General features: G+C 35.5%; 1 protein-coding gene across 1 annotated transcript in view; it reads left to right on the top strand.

The window, feature by feature from the left end:
- LOC101405808 (UDP-glucuronosyltransferase 2C1-like) overlaps positions 1-24,149 on the top strand; it is a 55,361-nt gene that overhangs the window by 6,576 nt on the left and 24,636 nt on the right. The window lies entirely within an intron of this gene.

The raw sequence follows: 24,149 nt of genomic DNA, 5'->3' as shown, positions 1-24,149 counted from the left end.
TCAAGGAATTCTGTTAAAAGTTCAGATCCTTTTAAATTCTTAAGTCGTCTGTTTATTCTTCAAAAGAACACCAAAGGAAAAAAAAAAAAAAAAACCTGTTCATCAAACAAAGCTAGGTTTATTTGACTTATTGCAGGAAGAGGGATCAGAACCTTGACGGTTTCAGAAAACAGAAGTCAGAGGAAGACAATTCTCAGGTCTTTGGCCTGGGTTAGTGACATCAAGCAGGTGATATCAAGGTTATATAAAGTAAAGAACTAGTTATAACTGAGCAAAGTTTATGACATAACTCTGGATTGCTGGACGCAGTGAGGTGAGGTCTGGAATCTTGTCTTAGTGAGAAAGCTGTGTGTTTTAATCAGTACACTATAAAATAGTTGGTCACATCTTGTCATCCTGGGACAAATTACTAAGCTATTTTAGGTGGCTCTCAGTATTATATAACTCAGGCCTGGGAGAAAATTTCCTGTTCCTGGTGTTGTTTGACACACGGAATGGAATATATGATCTTTTTAGTATTCATTTAAGAAAATTAAACCCGTGTTGCCACAATGGTGACAGTTTATTCAGTGAAGACTTTCTCTTTACTCTCATCTCTCAATGAGAACTGATAAATGAATCACCGTAATTACCAGGTGCTAATGATGCCTCACGTACAAATTTTCAATAGTTTCTTGATCCATCTTCTTACCTCCATGCTGTACTGCATCAGACTACCTTCCTTGCTTCTGTCATAGTCTTTTTTTCTAAGATGATATAGGCAAACACCACTACTTTTCTTTGGTATAGTATTTATTTTACTGTATTGGGCTCTTTTTTGGATGATTATTTCTTATTTAACATCTAGGAATAAATACATTAATTACAATGTTTATTAAAAATTTCAGTAGTTTTAAAAATCTAAATTTTCATAATTCTTAACAACTTTACTGTTATTTTTCTCCTTTTGCTTGAGGAAGATTAGCCCTGAGATAACATCTGTGCCAATCATCCTCTTTTTTTTTTTTTTTTCATGTGGGACAATGCCACAGCATGGCTGGTAAGTGGAGTAGCCCATGCCTGGGATCTGAACTCATGCACCCAGGCCACTGAAAAGGAGCATGCAGAGCTTTAACCATTAGGCCACGGGGCCGGGGCCAGGCCCAACCTTATCATGTTTTTAATGTCATATTTAGTGAATTTCATAGTAGCTTAGTGACCTCTGCTGGCTTAATGCTATGTGTTATATTTGTGGTAACTTTGAGACTTGACTATAAATATTTTGACAATTCCCCCATCAGGTCTCCTCCCCTTGAACTTTGGCAGGCCTTGCAGCTGTCTCAGCAAAAAGAACGTGGTAGAAGTGATGCAGCATAACTTCCAAGCTTGGTTAGAAAAGGTAATACCTTCTGTCAGGGTCTCTTTCTCTCACTCTCTTTCCCTCCCTTCCTGCCTCTCTCTCCATTCACTTAGGAGCCCTGTGTCACACCCAAAGTACCTAAGACTAAGAGATTATGTGGAGGTGAGATTGCATAGAGATGCCTAAAACATCCATTGTTGTTTTAGCCCCCAGCAGTTTGCGTCTTCTCACACAAATTTTAATGGATCTCTTGCATACACACAAAAAGAAAACTATGCAAGATGATAGATTAAGTTGATTGTGCTTAATACTTCACAATGTGTACATTTGTCTAATCACATTGTACACTTTAAATATAGACAATTTTATTTGTCAACTATACTTCGATAAAGCTGGGGAAAATAGAAATTCTTCTATATCTCAGTACCCTTGCAACTGCTTTTTTCTCTTTTGATCTCTGTCTCATCTTTCCAAATTCATCTTAAATTTCATCTTCTTGGAAAGGTTTTCCTCCACCTTATTAAGTAATATGGTTTTCTAGGTTATTATTATTATAATTATAATTATTTTGGAGCCAAATGTCCTATTTTTATTTACATATGAAAAGTGCGTAATATAATTATGATGGATATAGTTCATAACACCTGAGAGCAGGAGGACCTTTTGAGGAATTGAACGTTGACTACATTATATAATGCAAGTATCTATATACATACAAAAAGTGTATTTTTTAAGTACATAACACTTTTAGGGATAAATACAACACACAAGTGTAAAATAAAACATATACGCACAAAAACATCTAAAACATAATGTAACTCTCACAGAGAACTACAGATGGAAGCCACAGAGGAGTACTTTGTTGCCCTTCAATAAAGCAGAACAACCAACGATAAATATACTTACTGACATACTGAACCAAACCCAGGTGACTCAGTGCTTATTCTAACAGCCACTTGCAATACTTAGACTGTGGCACTGTAAGTCAGGTGTAGACGGTGTGCACATCACCTCAAAGTACCGGAATGTGTGGCCCTAGCACCCAGAACAGGAAATGCCAACTCTTTCAACAGTAAAGGGTTCAGTCAGTTGTAATTTTGTTTACTGTCAAGAGTCAGAGAAATACTTGATATTCCTTATAGTTTCTCTTTAATAGTAAGTAAATTACATTACAAGAACCTGCCTATATAAATTTATTGATCTAATCACATTTTTGTAACTTTTACAGTAGTCCTAGCCCTTTCATAACTATCTCCTTGTACTCTATAAACCAGCTTTTCAAATTGGCCCAGAAAACAACTAGTCCTCATTTTTCCTTTATAATACCATTCTTCCCCATTCTTTGAGATTAAATTAAGGAAATCTGTATTCGTCACTAGATTCTTGGCCTGTTTTTATCCACCACTGGGAAAGAAGCTACTTGCAAAGCGGCTTCAAACACTGTTTTGTGTGGCTTGTAGACAACTGTGATGAACTCATCACCACAGTTGTGTCTCAAATGTGCAAGCTCTGACTTACAGCAGGCACACTGAGGACAGTGCTAGGAGAATTAAAAGTTCCTAGTGTTTTTGAGACCCACAATCACCTGTAATTTATGTAGTAAATTCTAAAAATTAAAACCACTAAAAAAGGCATTATCTTAACATGTAATTAGTTAACCCATTAGTATTTGTAACATACAAAATGGTTTATTTGAATTTAGGAACTGCTGCTGCTATAAAGAACTCTTTTGTAAAGAAATAATAAAAAAAAAATAAGTTAACCCTAAAAAACTCAAAACATTTTCTACTAAATACCGATATAAACATGTAACAAAGACTATAAAAAGTAATTCATTTGAATATATGCAAACTCTTTTAAACTCAAATATTGTTTTAATACTCATCAAGGACATATATGAGTTGAAGAAATTACATTGAAAGAGAATAGATTGTAACAACTCTATTATCCTGCAAATGTTTTGTAACGAAAATGCCTATTTCATTCCAATGTGGACAGAGGTTTTCATTATGGAAAACTGTAGCTATTTCTCAGTGGAACTCATTCTTTTGGATTTAATGAAGGCCATGCCATGTGTCCACATGTGAATGTTTAAGGCAGCTTCAGCTACAAAAGTTTTTGTGCACACTTTGCATTTTCTGTTTCATCCCACACCATCAGATGAGTTATCCTTGTGGCTGGGTTTGTTCTCCTACTCCTTATCTTCCAAACCCATTCACTTAGACACTGGCTGAGGTTCCTTCTACTTGTGCACAATGAACAGGTGCCTGGACAGAGAAACATGAGGCATACAACAGCAGCCACATTTGGGCGCTGGTAGGAAGCACCATCTGATTTGTGCTGCAGGATGTTCACAGAACAGCAGGAGATCTTTTGTGGTGAAGCTGCACACAGCACACCTGTGAACCTTAAAAACATTTCTCTTTAGCTTTTCCAGTGATCGAATAATAGTTCTTCTAGAGATCTGAACTCTAAAACTGTTTCTTCCAGCTTCCCCTTGGGCCTGGGAAACTTGGGATTTTCTTCTGTTTCTGTTTTCACTTCATTTGTTGCTTTTTTCAATTATTAATTTTTAGAGTCTCATTACATTTTAGAGTACTTATAAAAATTAATAAGTAATAGAATGATAATTTGTTTATTAAAAGTCTGTAGTAACAATTATTGATAGATATAATATACTGTGCTATGCACTGGTGACAGAGAGAGAGACTAGTCAGAAAAGGACCCTGGTCCTTTTGAGTTTACAATCTACAAGAGGAGACAGAAAAAGCAAACAAGCAAAAACTAAGGAACAAAAGATCAAAAGTGCTATATAAAGGAAACAAACAGTTGGAGAGGTGAGACAAGGTTAGTTAAAAATTGTTGAATTGGGAGTTTAATATCTGTCCTCCTCTCCCCCAAATGACTTTAGTTTCTTTGAAAACAGGCATCACTACATACCACACTGTCTATCCCACTGTAAGTTAGTGCTAAGTGAGTTTAATGAATAAATGAATGAATGGATGGCTTACAAAATATAACATTTATTGAATGTCTACAAATTTCACTGAACTAAATTCTTTGCGTATATTATTTTGCTTTATATTCATAACACTCTAAGCCATCCATATATTATAGGTAATAATAAGTATTTTGCCCCAAATCAGAGAACTTCTCATATGCTGGGCCATCTGATTCCAGAATGGAGATGTGTGATCAAGATAATTAACCTTAAAGATAATGGTTCTATAAAGGTAGACTTATTCAGCACGTAATAATATTCTTACTTCATTCCCATTCTATTTCTTCTGTGCATTGGCTTCTGTTCTCTTAAATTTTACATTCAAATATACCTATAAATAATTGAATTTGCACATGTATAATTTCCCAAAAATAAACGTTTACAAAACACTCTTCAAATCCAGTTACAGTTCAATAAATATTCTGTTATCCAAAGATTATATTGTGAGTTGACCTCTAACAAGTTGTATATGAAAAAAAATGGGAAGGAGAGAGAAGAAATAGTTAGTGTATACAGATAACACATGAATGTGACAAGCAAAGAGAAAATTTCAAAGCTACTATAGTCCTCATTTCTGTAGATTGGTCACGATGTCATTGTTGATATGCATGGCTTCCTTCTTTAGTGCCATCTCATATTTCCCTTGCCTTCAACCAGAAACTTCTCCTCATTCTTTACCTGGTTGAGGGACCCAAATCTTCATTCCTGAAAGGTCTGAGTCTTTAATCATCTTGCCTTTTTCTGGTTGTTGTTAGTGTTCCATTAATATTTACAATTTGGCATGGAAGTAAATGAGGCATTCCAAAGAATCCTCCGGGTTCCAGATGTAGTCCTGCTTACCTCCATTGTGTAGCAGCGACTAGACTTCCTCTTGGTAATTAGAATGAATCACTCCATACAGTAGATTAACCTAGATTAACCTTTTTTTTTTTTCCCTTTAGTCTGTTGTTTCAGAGGCATAAAAAGCCCAAAAGAGGCTAGATGATAGTTTTATCTTTTAATTCAATGAAACCATTATTGTATCCTCTGGTGGAAGCATTCCTCATTGAAGATTAAGATGAGTTGCTGGAATGGGAAGCAAAAATTCTCCAGGTATAACGGAGTAATCCCACTTCTACTCCTTGATCCCTGCTCCCACGTATTCTGGCTATGGGGAGACAGCACTATGTAATGGTCTCTGAATCAAAGCATACACCGCCTCCTATAAAACAGAACCTCATCCTCTCAGGGTTTTGCCCCCAAGTGTTGCTGTAACTTAGTCATCAGTAAGCCATTCCACCTTTCAACTGGGCCAGCTACTTCTGAGTGACGGGACATGTGATAAATTCCATTGCGAACTTTTCTGCTCACTCTGTGCCTTATCTATTCATTCTTTTCATGATGTGTTTAATGAGTACAAGTTCTTCATTTTCATATGCTTAAACTTACCATTGTTTCTTTTTTCTACAACTAGTGTTGTCACTGTCTTGTTTTCAAAGCCTTTGCTTTATGTCAAAATCATGAAAATGCTGTTCTGTAACATTTTAAAAATAGTTGATAGTTCTGCCTTTTGCACTTAGGTCATCAATACATTGGGGTTGATCTGTGCATATGCTAGGAGACCAGAGGCCAGTCTCTCTGTCTCTTATTTTTTCTATACAGGTAAGCAATTGTTGCAATGCAATATAATGAAACGTATAGCCTTCCCCTCCGAGGTCTCTAACCATCTCTATCATGTAGCAAATATTCATACATGCATAAATGTTATAAATGTTTTCTGGATCCTGTGTTAGGCTCTATTTCTCATTCTGCTTGTTTCTGCTCTGATATCACATTGACCTAACTATTATAGTTTTCTATCATGTCTGCTGCTGGGTCCACATACGGCAGTCCTGCTACCAGGTGCTTGCATGGGCATGCCTCTCCCCAGGTCCCTGGGAGGACTCCCACTGTTGTCACTGTGCAGGTAGGGAAATATGGGTTGAATACAGATCTCTGTTTAAGACTTGTCAGGACAGACAATTTTATTGTTTTATTTCCCTTTGAAGAATAAAATTATGGCCACAATATCAATCTATTCATTTCTCTGGACTTTAAAGAATGAGAAGTATTTGGGATCCAGAAATGACCAACAATATGAAACTAATTAAATTACAAAAATTGAGGTTTTCAAATCTTTCTCTTGTGGTTTGGTATAGATATAATGTAATATATTACATGTATATTACTAGAATTATTTTAAAACACTTAAGATAGACAATCTGTCATTATGAGTATAAGTGTATATGTGTGTGTGAGTATGTATGTGTGCATTTCCTTTAATGGATACCCTAGCAGGAGTTTACTAATATATAGCATGCCCTAATTAGATTACTTACATCCCAAAGGAAACTCCTAAAGTCACTTTAATTTTTCATTTGAAAAGCTCTTGCTCTAACTAAACCTGGGCTCAAACCAAGCACAGGAAGATCATAACCCAGAGTTATGGTAAATGTATTCTGTGCTTCAACCTCTCATCTAGTTAATGGTGAATGGGTCTGAACTTTGGACAGCCTGCCCATGTCAGTGGATGAAATTGAATGCTGCTGCTCTGATGTAAAAGGCTTATAAAATTGAGCAACATAGCTCAAACTACCAAAAGCTTCCCAAAAGCTACACTTAGAGGTTAAGAATTCAAGGGCTTAAAATTGAATGCAAATCAAAGTAATTTCTAACTGAGTCTAAAAAAAGTCCACCATCATGCCCTGTCTATTGAAATATGATGGCTTGGATTTTTTTTCTTTAGATTCACTTGCATGTTCATTTGAGCAGAATATTTTCTCTCTCTGTTGTATTTTCTTAATATGGAGGTGATGCTACATATATACTTTGAAAACTCATACTCTAATTTACCACTGTTTTTTTTTTGTCAAAATGTATAATTTATTTTGATGCTTTAAATGGTGGTCGTTATTGGCTGAACTGTGCCCCCTTCAAAAAGTCCTAAATGCAAGTACCTCAGAATATGAATTTATTTAGAGATAGGGCATTTAAAGAGGTAATTAAAGTAAAAGGAGGTCATATAGGGCCCGCCCTTTTTGGAGATTAGGACACAGACACATGCCAGGAGACTGGGTGAAGACCCCAGAGGACGACGATCTATAACCCGAGAAGAGAGGCCTTAGAAGAAACTAACTTTGTTGACACCTTGATAGTGGGCTTCTAGCCTCCAGAATTATGGGAAAATAAATTTCTGTTGTTTAAGCTACCCAGTTTGTGGTACTTTGTTATGGCAGACCTAGCACACTTATACAGTGGTATATAAGAATAAATTTGAATCTTGAATGTTGATGTGGTATATGAAGTGAATTTTGAGAGTGTCAAGTTTGTATTCATGTATGAAAGGAGGATTACACATGATTTGGAAAAGGATACAGATATAACAAATTAGATATGTTTATCAAACTTGTAATTTGAAAAAGATCATTAATAGTTCTTGGCATACTCAATCTTTATTTTCTGGGAAATAATTTATATATTGAGTACTTGCATCCAGATTCTTGTTTAGCTGTCAAAAAGCTATAGTAGTAATAACTATTAACTTAAAATGTATAAATATATTAGTTTCTCAATAATAGGAACAAGACACTGTTGTGCATTTGGGAATATAGATAAGTGTGGTTAACATTAGAATAATCATTTCTTGCTAGAACATACATCAGAGTTCAGAGTGGATGAGTAATGAGGGGAGAAGGCAACAATATAGAGAGTTAAAGAATAAAATCAGATTAGATGGTGTACTGAGCAACTTGAAGGAAATGATTATTTTTGAAGTTTTAGTTGAATTTAAACTAGATAATAGGGCAAGAATATTTCTATTTTTTGTATAATTGTTTACTTATTTATTTATTCATTTATTTATTTGGTGTGGTAAAAAACAGATAACATAAAATTTACCATCTTAACCAATTTTCTGTCTACAATTCAGTAGTATTAATCACATTCACGTTATTGTGCAATGGAGCTCTAGAACTTTTTCATCTTGGAAAACTGAAACTACACCATTGAACAACTTCCCATTTTCCCCCTCCCCTCAGCCCTGGTGACAACCACTATATGTGATGTTTCTATGAATTTGACTACTCTATGTACCTCATATAAGTGGAATAATTTATCTTTGTCTTTTTAGGACTGCCTGATTTCACTTAGTATAATGTCTTCAAGGTTCATCCGTGTTATGGTAAGTAACATGGTTACCTTCTTTTTTAATTTTAATTCTTTTATTGAGGACATATTGGTTTATAACATTGTGTAAATTTCAGATGTACATTATTATATATCAGTTTTTGTATAGACTCCATTGTGTTCACCACCAATAGTCTAGTTTTTATCAGTCACCATACATATGCCCCCCCTTTGCCCCTTTGCCCCTGGTAACCACTAATCTGTTCTCCTCATCTATGTGTTTGTTTATCTTCCACATACGAGTGAAATCATACAGTATTCATCTTTCTGTGTCTGACATTTCATTGAGCATAATACCCTCAAGGTCCATCAGTGTTCTTGCAAATGGCACAATTTTGTCTTTTTATGGCCAAATAACATTCCATTGTATATATATACCACATTTTCTTTACCCATTCATCTGTTCATGGGCACTTGAGTTGCTTCCACATCGTGGCTATGGTGAATGATTCTGCAATGAACAGAGAGATGCACAAATCTTTTTAAGTGTTGCTTTCATGTCCTTTGGAGAAATACTCAGTAGTGCGATAGCTGGATCCTATGGTATTTATGTTTAATTTTTTGAGAAATCTCCATGTTATTTTCAAGAGTGGCTGCACCAGTTTGCATTCTCACCAGCAGTGTATGAAGGTTCTTTTTTCTCCACATCTTCTCCAACACTTCTTAATTCTTGTCTTCTTAATTATAGCCCTTCTGACAGGTGTGAGGTGGTATCTCATTGTAGTTTTGATGTGCATTTCCCTAATAATTAGTGATGTAGGACATCTTTTCATGTGCCTGTTGGCCACCTATATATCATCTTTGGAAAAATATCTGTCCATATCCTCTGCACATTTGTTGATCGGGTTGTCCATTTTTGTTGTCATTGAGTTGTATGAGTTCTTTATATATTTTAGAAATTAACCTCTTGGTGGATATACAATTTAAAAATATTTTCTCCCAGTGTGTGGGTTGTCTTCTCTTTTTGTTCATGATTTCCTTTGTTTTCAGAAGCTTCTTAGACTGACGTAGTCCCATTTGTTTATTTTTTCTTTTGTTTCCCTTGCCTGAGTAGACATGACATTTGAAAAGATACTGCTCTGACTGATGTCAAAGAGCGTACTGCCTATATTTTCTTCTGGATTTTATGGTTTCAGGTCTTACATTCAAGTAATTAATCATTTTGAGTTAATTTTTGTGTATGGTGTGAGATAATGATCTACTTTCATTCTTTTGCATTTGGTTATCCAATTTTCCAAACACCATTTATTGAAGAGACTTTCCTTTCTCCATTGTATATTCTTGGCTCCTGTGTCAAAGATTAGCTGTCCATGGATTTGTGGTTTTATTTCTGGGCTCTCAATTCTATTCCGTTGATTTTTGTGTTTATTTCTCCATCAGTATCATGCTGTTTTGATTACTATAGCTTTGTAGTATATTTTGAAGTCAGGGACTGTGATACCTCCAACTTTGTTCTTTTTTCTCAGGATTACTCTGGCTATCTGTGGTCTTTTATTTTTCTACACATATTTTAAGATTCTTTGTTCCATTTCCATGAAGAATTTCATTGGGATTCTGATCAGGATTGAATTGAATCTGTAGATGGCTTTAGGTAATATGGACATTTTAACTATATTTATTTCTCTTATCCATGAGCTTGGAATGTCTTTCCATTTCTTTATTTCTCCTTGATTTCTTTCAATAATGTCTTATACTTTTCATTGTATAGGTCTTTCACCTCCTTGGTTAAATTTATTCTTAGGTATTTTATTCTTTTTGTTGCAATTGTAAGTGGGATTTTATTCTTGATTCCTCTTTCTGCCAGTTTTTTATTAGTGTATCAGTGCAACTGATTTTTGTATGTTGATTTTGTTCCTGCAACTTTGCTGTATTTGTTGATTATTTCTAATAGTTTTTTGGTGCATTCTTTAGGGTTTGATAATATAGAATTGCATCATTTGTAAATAGTGAACAGTTTTACTTCTTCCTTTCCAATTTGGATCCTGTTTATTGCTTTTTCTTCCCTAGTTGCTCTGGCTGTAACTTCCAGTACTGCGTTGAATAAGAGTGGTGAGAGTGAGCATCCTTGTCTTATTCCTGTTCTCACAGGAATAGCTTTTAGTTTTTCCCATTGAGTATGAAGTTGGCTGTGGGTGTGTTATATAGGCCTTTCTTGTGTTGTGGTACTTTCCTTCTATACTCATTAGATTAAGAGTTTCTATCATAAATGTATGTTGGATCTTGTCAATTACTTTCTCTGCATCTAATGAGATGATCATGTGATTTTATTCTTCATTTTCTTAATGTGGTGAAAATTTGCTCATGTTGAACCATCCCTGCATCCCTAGAATAAATCCCACTTGATCGTGGTGTATGATCCTGTTAATGAATTGTTATATTTGGTTTGCTAATATTTTGTGGAGGATTCTTGAGTCTATGTTCATCAGCAATATTGGCCTGTAATTTTCCTTTTTTGTGTTGTCTTGTCTGGCTATGGTATCAGGGTAATGTTGGCCTGGTAAAATGTTAGGAAACTTCCTCTCGTCTTCAATTTTTCAAAACAGTTTCAGAAGGATAGGTATTAAATCTTCATTAAATGTTTGGTAGAATTCACCAGAGAAGGTGTCTGCTCCTGGACTTTTGTTTTTTGGGAGGTTTTTGATTACTGTTTCAATCTCCTTATCTGTGATTGGTCTATTCAGACTCTCTATTTCTTCTTAATCCAGTTTTGGAGGCTGCATGATTCTAAGAATTTATGCATTTCTTCTAGGTTATCAAATTTGTTGGCATATAGCTTTTCATAGGATTTGCTTATAATCCTTTGTAGTTCTGTGTGCCTGTTGCATTTCCCCCTCTTTCATTTCTGATTTTATTTATTTGAGTTTTGTTTAATTTTTTCTTAGTGACTTTGGCAAAGGGTTTGTCAATTTTGTTTATCTTCTCAAAGAATCAGCTCTTACTTTCATTGATCCTTTCTATTGTTTTTTGTTTGTTTGTTTTTTGCTGAGGAAAATTGGCCCTGAGCTAATATCTCTGCCCATCTTCCTCCATTTTGTATATGAGATGCCGCTACAGCATGGCTTGATGAGCAGTGCGTAGGTCCATACCCGGGATCTGAACCCGTAAACCCTGAGCATAAACGGAGCTTTTGAACTTAACCACTATGCCACTGGGCCGACCCCATCTATTGTTTTTGAGTCTCTATTCCATTTATTTATGCTCTGATTTTTCTTATTTCCTTCCTTCCACTGACTTCAGGGTTTGTTTGTTCTTCTTTTCTAGCTCTTTTAGATTTAGTGTGGGATTGATTATTTGAGATTTTTCTTGTTTGTTGAGGTAGGCCTGTATTGCTACAAACTTCACTCTTAGTACCACTTTGGCTGCATCCCACAAGTTTTGATATCTTGTTTTTTCATTTTTGTTTGTCTCCAGGTATTTTTTGATATCTCCTTTGAGTTCTTCATTGATCCAATAGTTGTTCAGTAGCCTGTTGTTTAGCCTCCACATATTATTGACTTTTCCACCTTTTTTCTTGCAGTTGATGTCTAGTTTCATAGCATTGTGTTGGAAAAGATGCTTTATGTGATTTGAATCTTCTTACCTTTACTGAGGCTTGCTTTCCTAACATATGGTTTATCTTTGAGAATGTTCCACGTGCACTTGAGAATAATGTATGTTCTGCTGCTTTTGGATGTCATGTTCTACATATATCTATTAAGTCCATCTCATTTGATCTAATGTTTCTTTTAAGGACACTGTTTCCTTGTTGGATTTCTGTCTGGATTACCTATCCATTGAGGTAAGTGGGGTGTTAAAGTTCCCTACTATTACTGTGTTGCTGTCAATTTCTCTCCTTAGTTCTGTGAATACTTTTTTTTTATACTTTTGTACTCCTGTGTTAAGTGTATGTATGTTAAAAAGTATTATATCTTCTTGGTGGAATGTCCCTTTTATCATTATATAATGCCCATCATTGTCTCTTTTTACCTTTTTTGTCTTGACGTCTGTTTTGTCTGATATACGTATGACTACATCTACTTTATTTTGCTTGTCATTTGCTTTGAGTTTCATCTTCCATCCTTCCTGTTGAGCCTATGTTTGTCTTTAGAGCTAAGATGTGTTTCCTGGAGGGAGTGTATTGTTGGGTCTTGTTTTTTTTAACCATCCAGCCACTCTGTGTCTTTTGATTGGTGAATTCAATCCATTTAGATTTAGACTGATTATTGATATAGGAGTGCTTAATAATGCCATTTTGTCTTTTGTTTTCTGGATCCTCTATATTTGTATTGTTTGTTTTTCCTTGTATTTCTGTCTGCCACGTCATTTTGGTGGTGTTCTGTGATGATTTTCTCAGTTTTCTCTTTATTTATAAGTTGTGACTCTGGTATGATTTGTTTTGTTGTTACCATGAGGTTTGTATAAAAGATCTCATGTCCTTTTTCTGAAAGCCTCTTATCTCCATTAGCCTAAGCAGGTTGCATCCTCTCCATCTTCTCCTTCTATATTATAATTGCCACAAATTATTCATTTTTGTGTTGTGAGTTTATGACCAAATTGAAGTGATTCTAGTTATTTTGGTTACTTTTTTCTCTTTATCCTTTAGTTTATAATTAAGTGTTTACTACCCTATTCTGATAGAGAGTTGCAATTTTCTGATTTTATCTGTCTATTTATCTCCTTGCTCAAAGCTTTGTAAACCTTTGTCTTTTCGTTTCAGGTAGGAGAGATTCTTTTAACATTTCTTGTAAGGGAAGTCTAGTGGTGATGATCTCTCTCAGCTTTTGTTGTTCTGGGAAAGCTTTTATTTCTCTGATAACTGAAGGATAATTTTGCTGGATAGAGTGTTCTTGGCTGATAGATTTTTGTCTTTCAGTATTTTGAATATATCCTTCCACTTGCTCATTGCCTATAGGATTTCTGCTGCGAAATCCACTGAAAGCCTGAGGGTGTTCCTTTGTAGGGTATTTCTTGTCTCTTGCTGCCCTTAATATTTTCTATTTTTCATTATCTTTTGATAGTTTTAATATTATATGTCTTGGAGAAGGTCTTTTTGCATTGAGGTAAGTGAGAGTTCTATTAGCTTCATGTACTTGCATGTCCAGTTTCTTCGCCATGTTTTGGAAGTCGTCAGCTATTGTTTTTTTGAATAAGCTTTCTGAGCTTTTCTGCCTCTCTTATCCTTCTTGGATACCTATAATCATTATGTTACTTTTCCTGATTGAGTCAGATGTTTTTCAAAGAATTTTTCATTATTTTAATCTCTTATTTGTCTCCCTTCCTCCACCTAAATTATTGCTGTGTTTCTATCTTTGTGCTCACAATGCAAGCTTTTCTTAATATGCAAGAATTTAAGGAAGATGGACCTCTGGATATATATCTGGTAAACAAGGAAACAACAACAACATAAGCTCCAAGACACATACACAAAATTTTTGTCAGAGAACAAATTCATAAAAACCAAACCTCTCAGGAATAGAAAGAATGAGGTAAAACACAAATGGCATCATTATATCCACATAAATATCAACCTAATGTTAAATATTGTGGTAGTTTACAAGACATGTATGTTAAAAGCCTTAACAATGTAATAATGATAACACATCAAACAAGAATTAAGGCGTGAGGTTTAAGAGACCTGGAGGCAAGGTTAAGAAGTGACTTTATAGAGAGAAGTCATTCTATGTTGATCAAAATTGGAAAAATTTAAAAATAATTATTCCAATCTGTAATGTCAATACTTATTCATGGATTTATATGTAAATTTTAGTAAGAAATTTATCTATTAAAGAAATATTTATCCAAAGCTTGACAATTATTTCAATTTGACTAGTTTCTTTCTTACTCTGAATATATTTATTTGATTTATTTGAAATAAAATAGCATAATAAATGTAATCATTTGTTGTTGAGAATTTATTTATTTATTTATGATCACTTATTTTTATTTGAAATGAAACAGTATTATCAAATAACATAAAGATTAAAAGATTTTTTCCAGTTTTACTGAGATATAATTGAAATATAACAATGTGTAAGTTTAAGGTATACAATGTCTAGATTTGATACATTTATACATTGGAATATGATTACAACTGAAGCATTTGCTAATACCTCCAACACATCACATAATTACCATTTCTTTTTTGTGGTGAGAACATTTAGGATCTACTCTCTTAGCAACTTTCAAGTATATAATACAATATTATCAGCTTTAGTTACCATGCTGTACACCCTAGAACTTTTTCACCTTATAATTGGAAGTTTCAAACCAAGGGAGGGTGCTCAATCTTCAGAAGTCATGCAGTCACAGTGATCACAATAAGCAGTAGTGTCAGAGTGGCAGCCAGGCAGGCCAAACCCATGGAAAGCTATGAATATGGTTATATAGCAGGGAGCCCTACAGACAAAATAGATAAGCCAGTAAAAGTGCATGGATAAGTCTGTACTACCAGAAGAGTTCAAGGATAGGTATCTGAAGGATGAGGGTAATTTCTCCCCTAAAATCATAATCACTTGCCAGGTTTTTGGACCTGAGCATTTTCAGACCTGGCACTCATTGACTAATAAAGAGAGTGGGTCCTCCGGAGGAAGAATCTTGTAGTGTGTGTGTATGTAGTATGTGTACATGCTAATAATTCCATCAATTCTTTCCCAAAGAGACAGCAGCATCCTAGAAACACCTGATGATTTTTTCAGTCCCCAAAACATATAACGGAATAGATACAATTTGTAATTGACACAAGCCCCAAAAGGTATCCTTGGCCTATACGATAAGGTCTAGCATAGTGGGAAATGCCAAACAGAAGCACTTTGCATTAGTTTCTTAGGGCTGCTGTATCAAATTACCACAAACTTCGTGGCTTAAAACAATAGAAATTTACTGTTTCATAGTTCTGGAGGCAAGATGTTTGAAATCAAAGTGTTATCAATATTCACTCCTTCCGAAGGCTTTGAGAAAGAATCAATTCCATGCCTCTCTCCTACCTTCTAGTGGCTGCTGACAATCCTTGGTTTCCTTTTAATCTCTGTCTTTATATCACCTTTCCCTTTATGTGTCTATAATCTTGCTCCATCTTTCTTCTAATAAGGAGACTTGCCATTGGGTTTAGAGTCCACCCTAAATCCAGTATGAACTTATCTTGATGTCTTTAACTTAACTATATTGCAAAGGCCCTTTCTCCAAATAAGGTCACTTTCATAGGTTCTGAGGATTAGGGCTTGGACATATTTTGGGGAAGACTACTATTCAACCAACTATATCCTTGAAATATCTTCTGCCCAACACTCCCCTGACTTTGCAGCCAAAGTGCAAACAGAAAACAACATCACAGTTCTGAGGATAGTGCAAATTAAAGGTGTTAAAGACTTAAATGATGCAGGATGTTAGACTCTATTATATCTCCATTAATTAACAGTCTGGCAACTGCATACCCAACAGGTCCTGGAGACTGATATTAAACAGCCAAAAACTCTACCAAGTAGTATGTCCGTTCCCAGCCTCTGTGCCAGATGTAGGATCTCTGCTAGAGCAGATTCACTCATCTTCAGGCACACGAATGGCAAGAGGCTGTTGCTTTGGTGAATGTGTTCTCTTCCATCCCTATCTGAAAAGAGAATCACAAACAGTTCTCATTCTCTTGGAGCAGACAATGGCATACATTTACATATTTGCCTCATGACTATGTAAAATAAGCTTTCTTCTCTTCTCTCACATGATAACCCAAAGACATATAGATTCTCCAGACATCCTTCAGAAAATTGAGCTAACTCACTATGTTGATGATATTATGCAAATCAAAAAGATGAACAAGAAGTGGCTAGTATTTTGGATGCTATTGTCACATATGAGCTCCAGAACTGAGAGACAAACTCTATGAATATTAAAGTATCTGCCACATCAATAAAATTGATATCCAGTCATCAGGGGTATTTGAGGTCATCATTTCCAAATAGAAAATAGATTTTCACATTTTGCCTTTCTCTCCACAAAGCAGGAAGACAGTGAATTGTAGGCCTTTTCAGGAATTGAAGGAAATATATTCCATACTCTGGTTCATATACCAGGTAACACAAAAGACTACCAGCTTTGAGTGGGCTTAGAGCAATAAAGGGCTCTGCCGTAGTATTAGCCTGTGAAGGGCTGTTTTACTAGGTAGACGTTATGGTATTAAAAATGTCAGTGGTGAGAGAAGATTCTGTGTGGAATTCATGGCAAGCATAAGAGAATCACAACCCAACAAGACAATGCCATCGGGACTGAAGAATTGCACATATTTGGAAAAACACATCCAGGCATGCCATGGGGCCCTGTTAGATGAAACTTTCAATCATGGGACACCATGTTAATGCTCACCAGAGAACATCCATTACAGAATAGGTGATAAACAATAAAGTAGTAAATAACAATAAATGGATTCAGCCAGTTGACATTAGCCAGCCTCTATCATCGGCCATCCCAGTTCTGGTCATAAGAGCAAATTAGCAAAGTGTCCATCGTCACAGAGAGTGAGGCTATGCATGGGCCTAAATGAAAGGACTCTCATTTACCAAAGATGATCTATCTACTCCCAACACGAAGCATCTAGAGTATCTAGTCTGCCAGCAATAAAATCACTGAGTCTTTGATATGGTATCATTGTTTGAGTAGACCAACTGGACACTTGGGGCCCAGTTTCCTAAATTGGATCCATTTCACTCTGGCTATGTACCCTGACAGGAATAGCCACATGTATTGTGAATGACTTTATCTTATTATCTGCACGGGATCTGCAAAAAGGTCACATTGCACTCCCCTGGGATTTTAGCAATTTAAAGAGTTAGCTGACAAGCCTGAAACATATAAAAGCACTATTAAATAGAAGATACTTCAAGACCATGTGTGAAGATTGAGTTTAGCATGTCAAAACAAAGCCCTCTCTGAGTAGCTTAATTTTTCAGTAGAAAATAGTGTGGGCTATTTTGAATTTCTAAATTATGCAGATCCTATTCCAGATGTCTAGTCTCCTCAAACTCCACTTTCTTTTTCCTCATGCAGTAATAATCCCAGTTTCTGGTGGAGACCCTGTTCCTTGCAATGTAATCTGAAAGGTGACTATAGGCAGAAACCTGGAGTCACCTTAGTGTTTATCTCATTAGCTTCTCTTCTCTTAGTTATCATATTTCTGTCATGTCTAGTGTTCATTATCTGAAAATAGTTATTATATATAATTTGTCTGGTTTTCTAGTTGTTTATGGTAGAAGGCTAGTCTGGCTACAGTTACACCATCATGGCCAGAAATGGAAGTCAATATCTTAGTTCTTAAGCAGTCCAAACAACTTGGAACATTCTTTGAGTAGACAAATTAAAGCAGAAACGGTGGAAGCTTCTTAAAAAGAAAGGAATTTTCACAATGTAGACGTGTAGTGACTACTGAACTCATATATAAGAGACTGTAAACACTTTTATTTTTCCAGACTTACTAAAATAATGAGAACAAAAATAAGCGCATTTTTGTATATATATGTAAAGAACAAAATGGTTAACACCCAGGTGAGAATGTACCCAATAATGTTGAGAGAGTAATACTGATAATGGATGAATTCATTGGTGTGGGACAAAGGTCTTTAGCTCTTCTGTGGTTAATAACAAATGTAATTCAGAAGAATGCTTGACTTAGGGGATTTTTTAAATAATATTCTAGTATAATTTTAAAATCTCAGTTTTTTTCCAGCTTAAATAAAATATAGTTACAAGTAATATCATGTTATTTTGAGGTGATTTGATACACTTATGTATTACAAATAATTTCCAGCTTAGCATCAGTTAACGCCTCTCTCGTGTCACATAAATACCATTTCTTTTTGTAGTGAGAAAATCTAAAATCTATTCACTTATCAACTTTTAAGTATAATGCAGTATTATTAGCAATAATCATTATGTTGTACATTAGAACCCCAGAATTTATTCATCTTAAAACTGAAAGATGTTGTAGGCTTTGACCAACATCTCATTTCTCCCAAATAGCTGACTATGGAAACGAATATTCTATTCTCTGTTTCTGTGAGTTTGGATTCCCCATATATGTGAGATCATATAGTATTTGTCTTTCTTTCTGTGACATATTTCACTTACATAATGTCCTCAAGGTCCATCCAGGCTGTGGCAAACGGCAAGATTTTCATCTTTCTCATGGCTGTTTAATATTCTATTGTATACACTCACCACATCAATTTTACCCATTCATGTGTTGATGGACACTTAGGTTGTTTCCGTATCTTGGCCATTGTGAATAATGCTGCAATGATCATGGGAGTGCAGCTATCACTTCCATATGCTGTTTTCATTTTCTTGGATAAATACCCACAAGTGGGATTGTTGGATCACATGGTTAGTTCTATTTCTAGATATCTATTTCTAGATAGTTCTAGATATCTATTTCTAGATTGTTCTATTTGAGGGACCTACACATTGTCTTCTATGGTTGCTGTACCAATTTATATTGCCAACAACACTTCACAAGTGTTCCCTTTTCTCCACATCCACATTAACTCTTGTTATATCCTGTCTTTTGATGATAGCCATTTTAACAGGTGTGGGGTGATATATCATTGTGATTTTGACTTGCATTTCTGAGATGATTAGTAATGTCAGCCGCAGCTTCATATATCTGTTGGACATTTCTACATATTCTTTGAAAAATATCTATCACTTCCTCAGCCCAATTTTTAATCAGATTTTTTTTTTTTGCTATTGAGTTGTATGAGTTCTTTATGTATTTTGGATATTAACAACTTATCAGATATATGATTTGCAAAAATTTCCTCCATTACATAGGTTGCTTTTGCATTTTGTTGATTATATCTTTTGCTTTGCAAAACTTATTAGTTTCATGTAGTTCCACTTGTTTATTTTTGCTCCTGTTGCTTGTGCTTTTGGTGTCATATCCAAAAAATCATTGGCAAGACAAATGTCAAGGAGCTTATTTTTATGTTTTCTCTAGGAAGTTTACAGTTTTTGGTGTTACATTTAAGTCTTTGTCCATTTTGCGTTAATTTTTGTGAGTGGTGCACTATAGGGGTCCAGTTTCTTTCTTCTGCGTGTAGTTATCCACTTTCCAACCCCATTTATTAAAGATGCTATCCTTTCTCCATTGAGTATTTTTGGCTCCCTTGTCAAATATTAGATGACTGCATATTCGAGGCTATTTTTTATGGGCTCCGTACTCTATTCCATTGGCTTATGTGTATATTTTATATCAGTACCATACTTTTTGATCACTATAGTTTTGTAGTAAAGTTTGAAATCAGGAAGTGTCATGTTTTCAGCTTTGTTTTGGCTTCTCAGTATTTCTATGGCTATTAGAACTGTACTTTCTCTCCATACAAATTTTAGGATTGTTATTTCTATTTCTGTGAAAATGTCTTGGAATTTTTATAGGGATCGTATTTAAAATAAATGGCTATGGGTAGTATGAACATTCTAACAGTATTAATTTTAGTGACCCATGTATACAGAATATCATTTCATCTTTTGTGTCTACTTCCATTTCTTTCATCAAAGTCTTGTATTTTATTTTAATTTTGTTTTTTCATGAGGAAGATCAGCCCTGAGTTAACATCTGTTGCCAATCTTCCTTTTTTTGCTTCAGGAAGGTTAACCCTGAGCTAATATCTGTGCCAATCTGCTTTATAAGTGAGTAGCCAACATAGCATGGTGAAGATCTGTGCTTGGTATCCAAACCCATGAACGCAGGCTGCCAAAGCAGATTCCACTGAAATTGACCACTAGGCCTCGGGGCTGACCCAAAGGCTTGTGTTTTTCAGCACAGTCGTGTGTCACTTAATGACAGGGATATGTTCTGAGAAATACATCATAAGGAATTTTGCCATTGTGTGAACATCATAGAGTGTACTTACACAAACATAGATGGTATTTCCTGGTACATACCTAAGCCATGTGGTACTAATCTTATGGGACCATCATGGTAAATATGGTCCCTCCTTGACCAAAATATTGTTGTGTGGTGCATGACTGTGTACAGATCTTTCATGTCCCTTCTTAAATTTATTCCTAAGCATTTTAATGTCTGATGCTATTGTGAATGGGAATGTTTTCCTTATTTCTTTTGCAGATGTTTCATTGTTAGTGTACAAAAACATAACTCATTTCTGTATGTTGATTTTGTATCCTGAAAATTTACTGATTCCACTGATTTGTTCTAACAATTTTTTGGTGGAGTCTTTAGGATTTTCTATATGTAAGACATATCATCTGCAAACAAAGATAATTTTATTTCTTCCTTTCCAATTTGGATGCCTATTATTTCTTTTCCTTGCCTGATTGCCCTGGCTAGGACTTCCTACACTATATGGAATGAAAGTGGGAAGAGTGGGCAGATGACTAGTTCCTGATTTTAGAGGAAAAGCTTAGAGTTTTTCACCATTGAGTATGATGTTAGATGTGGGTTTGTCATATATGGCTTTTATTATGTTCCTTTTATACCCCATTTGTTGAGCATTTTTCTCACAAACGAATGTTGTCATTTTCAAATGCTTTTTCTGCATCTATTTAGATGATGGTATGATTCTTGACTTTAATTCTAATAATGTGATGTATCAAATTAATTGATTTGCTTATGTTGAATCATCTTTGCATCCCAGGAATAAACCTCACCTGATCATAGTGTATGATCCTTTCAATATACTGTTGAATTCAGTTTGCTAATATTTTGTTGAGAATTTTTCTTCTATATTCATCAGGGATATTGGTTTGTAGTTTTCTTTTCTCTTCTGACTGGATAATTTCAAATGACTTGTCTTTGCATTCACAGATTCTTTCTCCTGCTTGATTGAGGCTGCTGTTGATGATCTTTTTCATTTTTGATTTCATTCGTTGTATTCTTTAGCTCCAAGATTTCTGTTTCTTTGTTTGTTTGTCCTCATCTAAAGAAAAGAATCTCTCATTATTTTACGGGTGCTTGATTTGAATTTCAATATATTTGAGTAATTTTGACTGAAAAAAGACAGATCATTTTTCTTTGTGTGTGTGTGTGTGTGTGTGTGTGTGAGGAAGATCAGCCCTGAGCTAACATCTATGCCAATAATCCTCTTTTTTGCTGAGGAAGACTGGCCCTGGGATAACATCTGTGTCCATCTTCTTCCACTTTATATGGGACCACAGCATGGCCTGACAAGCTGTGCATCCATGTGCGCCCAGGATCCGATTGTGGGCCACCAGCAGCAGAGCATGCGTACTTAACCACTATGCTACAGGTCTGGCCAGACAGATCCATTTTTTAAACTTTTTGAATTGCTTCCTTGAATACTTCTTTTGCTGAGGGAAATTTAAATAAATTTATTTGCAGTCATAAAAAAACAAACAAACAACAAAAAGAACAAAAGAAACTCTTTACGCTTTTTTTCCAGCTTTATGTTTGATTATTTTTATGATTTCTATCTCTGTTGAGCTTCCCATTTTGTACATATATTATGTTCCTGATTTCGTTGAGTTGCCTACCTGTGTTCTTTTATAGCTCACTCAGCTTCCATTAAACAATTCAATTTAAATTCTCAAGCAATTCATGGATTTGCATTTCTTTGTTGTTGGTCTCTGGAAAATTATTTTGTTCCTTGGTGGCATCATATTTCCTTGATTTTTCATGTTCCTTGAAGTCTTGCGTTGGTGTTCACATTTAAAGAAGCAGTCACCTCCTCCAGTCTTTACTGACTGGCTTCAGGAGAGAGATATCCTCACCTGTCCATCTGACTAGGAATTCTGAGGCTTTCTCAGAACTTTTCTACAGATATCCGTTCTCCACAATTCTTGTTCCCCCTTGAGGCAGATTTCTTGTGATTATATGCCTTATCTGGATCTCACAAAGCCAGAGCATGTTTTGAGAGCCTCCCCTTTGCTTTCCCTTGGGCAGAGGCCTGAAATGCTCAAGTTTTTGAGAATTGTCCTCAGCTCACAGATTTGGGCCGGCCTTCTGCACTTGCTCACTAGCTGTCTACAAAGGCTCACTCTCACTGTCAAGGGGAGCACACACCTGGAGCTACCAGGGTAATGGAGGTGAAGTTCATGGAGCATAGGGGGCATCTGTGGGCCAGTTGGGGTTGGTCTGAAGGTGAGGTGTCCCCACTGGGTTGTGGGTAGGCTTTCTAATGAAGTCCTCAAATTGTTTAGTAGGAATAATCGTGACGTGGTTTGTAGCAACCTTTTGATGAATTCTGAGCTCTGACTGTGAACCCAGCCTCTTTTAGTCCCTCAGCCTTGCAGATCTCCTCAGTAATCTTGGTAAGGCAGAAGGAAGTGGGCTTCTTGGGCAGCATCCTGCATAACTGGAGAACTAGGCAATCAATCACACGATCACACTTCCTGCCATAGCAGAAATCACAGGTCACGGTGTTCTTTCCTGGCACAGAGTCATGCTGCCTTTGGGGAGGAAGAACACAAACAGAGTGCAACTGTTCCTTTTACCCTCTTTGATGCATCTGTTCTTGGAATTATTTGTTCCACGATGGCTTGAAACTTCTCCGTTGGTCTCCCAGATTACCAAAGGTACTATCATACCTAGGTGACTGTCAAAATCAATTTTCTGTGGGGAGGATGACAGTAGAGAACTCCTGTTCTGCAATCTGCTGATGTCACTCCAGGAAAGAATTTCTTATAATCAAAAAGCTCAAAGAAAGCTGATATGGTTTAGAGGAGTAAAGTGGAACAACTTAAGATTAGAAAGCTAGTCAGGATCTTGGGGGCCATGTCAGAGAGTGTAGATTTTAACATATATAAAAAAGAAAATTATTAAAGTATTTTGCTCAAGAATGACATTCTCTGAAGTAGATTTTTTTGAAAATCAGAAAAGTTCCTATGTGGAAACTGGTTCTCAGGTGTGCAAAAGTGAAAGCAGGAGTATCAGAAGGCTATTGCCATTAGTCTAGGTTAGATATGAAACTGGCCAGTGTTAGATTGATGAAAGTATATACTGATACAGGAGAACAGCTTGATATATAATTTGGAGCTAGAACTTCTAGATAAGAGGTTGAATTGAATAATTGTTCAATTCAATTTTTTATTTTCCAATTATTCTTATAATAATAAACTGATAGTGTTATTATTGTCATATATTCCTATTGATTAATTACTTGAGGTTGAAATCAACTTTTTAAGCAAAAAATAACAGGTGAAGTTATTGTCCTAAATATCATTGGACTCATTTCTACATGAGGTAATGTCTTCCAGGTGTAGGGATCCAAGCAAAATAACAAAATTTTACATTATAAAAAGTCTCTTAGATTGAGAAAGCAAAGAAAATAGAATGGATATGCTGGAAGGAAGGATAAGATTATTGTTATCTTCTTCAAGACTTGCCTTTTCTATTCTAAGATATCTCTTCTCATCAGAACATTAATCTAAGCTAGAATCAGAATATGAACTCATATCTGAAGTAATAGTAAAAAAATATATTCTTTTTCTCTTAAAGTTAGATATGATTTAGTGGAAAGAGCACTAAGCATTAGAATATTTGGATTCAAATCTTCTCTCTTCTGTAACACCTCTTACAATGTGCATATTCTCTTCTTCTGGCAGTAGATGATAGCCTCTTTCCTGTTTTAATATCTAAGAGAGTTATCAGTAAGTGAAATACTAGAG

The sequence above is a fragment of the Ceratotherium simum genome, chromosome 8 (assembly GCF_057802395.1).
Source record: "Ceratotherium simum simum isolate JZ-2026a chromosome 8, ASM5780239v1, whole genome shotgun sequence".
Taxonomy (NCBI): domain Eukaryota; kingdom Metazoa; phylum Chordata; class Mammalia; order Perissodactyla; family Rhinocerotidae; genus Ceratotherium; species Ceratotherium simum.
This window is presented reverse-complemented; position numbering and strand designations above follow the sequence as displayed.